Here is a 1,617-nt window from a genome sequence, read left to right as displayed (position 1 = left end):
CCTAGTTTAGGCAAGTATTCTAAACTGAGCCTAAACTCATTTGAAAACACTAAATAAGAAACTTCTAAATATACATTACAGCTCATCTCTTCAATATTCACGAGATCGAACACTCCCCTTCAAGTTAGAGAGTGTATATCGATCATTCCCAGCTTGCATGTTAGATCCTTAAACCTTTTGACAACCAACCCTTTAGTTAAAACATCTGCCACTTGTTATTGTGATGGAACATAAAGTATATGGATTAGGCATGCATCTAACTTCTCTTTAACGAAGTGTCGGTGTAATACTTGAGAATGTCTAAAGGACTCGACTAATTTATCTTGGGGCAAAAATTAAATTTTCAGAAGCTTTGAGATTATAGTGTAATTTCTCATAGTTATGAGTGACCGAATTGACTGCAGGGAATTCCCTGATACGAAAATATCTCCAAAAAAAGGTATGTCATTGATGAGTGTCTGGAGACATGATTTATGACACTGAAAGTGGTCAAAATATAGATGATTTTCGATACAGCTATGAATTAGCCTGAAAGATTGAATGATGGTAAAGGACTCCTAGGAAGTCAACGAAGCCCTGAGAAGTTTCATATTTTGCATAAGAAACAACCCTTAAGTGGTTTTTGGGATGAAACAAAAGGGTTTATGGTCAAAACGTACATTCGGGCCTAAATGCAAATTATTAGTTTTGCCCGATGGAGGTCGAAATGACGTTATTTCTAAATTTTTGGGGATGAAATGAAAAGTTTAGAACCTATGGGTCTTAATGGAATAGTTGAAAAATTCAGGAGCTTCAAGGAAAAATGGTAGAAATGCAAAAGGAATAAGTTGAGGGGCTAAAGTGCATTTTTTGAAACTGCAAGTGTGAAATCTGCCATGGCTGACCAGCCACATTGCCACCACCAATCAACCATTTGTCGCTGTCAGGAAGGTTGCCCAAGACCTCAAGATAAGGCTCCAGGCCATGATGAATCAACTTGTGGTGGCTATTAGTCGAAATCGGCTGTGGATAGGACATAATTTATGGCGGACAGTGATCAAAAAATTGGTTGGTGGATTCGAGATCATTTAGGGCTACTCGAGCCACTTAATGGCTAGATTTGAGACTTAAGGGTTAAGCAAGCTTGAGATCTAATGGATTTTGATCGAGAATTGGTTATAAATAGTTGGGTATGGCCAAGGGTTTCATTTCAAAAACCAAGAGAAATTCAATGTGTTTAAGCTTAAATCGAGTGTCATTGATAAAGGGCTTTAGTTCCTCATGTTTTGGGGAGCATTTCTGGAAATTTTTTAGGGATTTCATGTTGGTTTATCTGGGCTTTGAGGGGTGGCCAGAAAGTTGCAAGCTCGCCAGAGCCGAAGCTTTAAACAACCGATGAGAAACCTTCCGGTGATGGTTTCAGGCCAATAAGGGCACCAATGTGATTGACTAGAGGTGTAGATCAAGTTGGGAGGAAAAAACCAACAACACCGGTAGTCAGAGTTGGAGAAGATAACCAGCGCGTGAGTTACATGCATTGGTCATTACACGCAGTACACTTTTTAGGTGCGTGAGAGCGCATGAGGTGTGGGGTTTTTTTTAAATTAATTTTAATATTTTTTTGAAATTATTTTATGA

Source organism: Diospyros lotus, chromosome 11 (genome assembly GCF_014633365.1).
Source record: "Diospyros lotus cultivar Yz01 chromosome 11, ASM1463336v1, whole genome shotgun sequence".
Lineage (NCBI taxonomy): Eukaryota > Viridiplantae > Streptophyta > Magnoliopsida > Ericales > Ebenaceae > Diospyros > Diospyros lotus.
Note: the sequence above shows the minus strand (reverse complement) of the source record.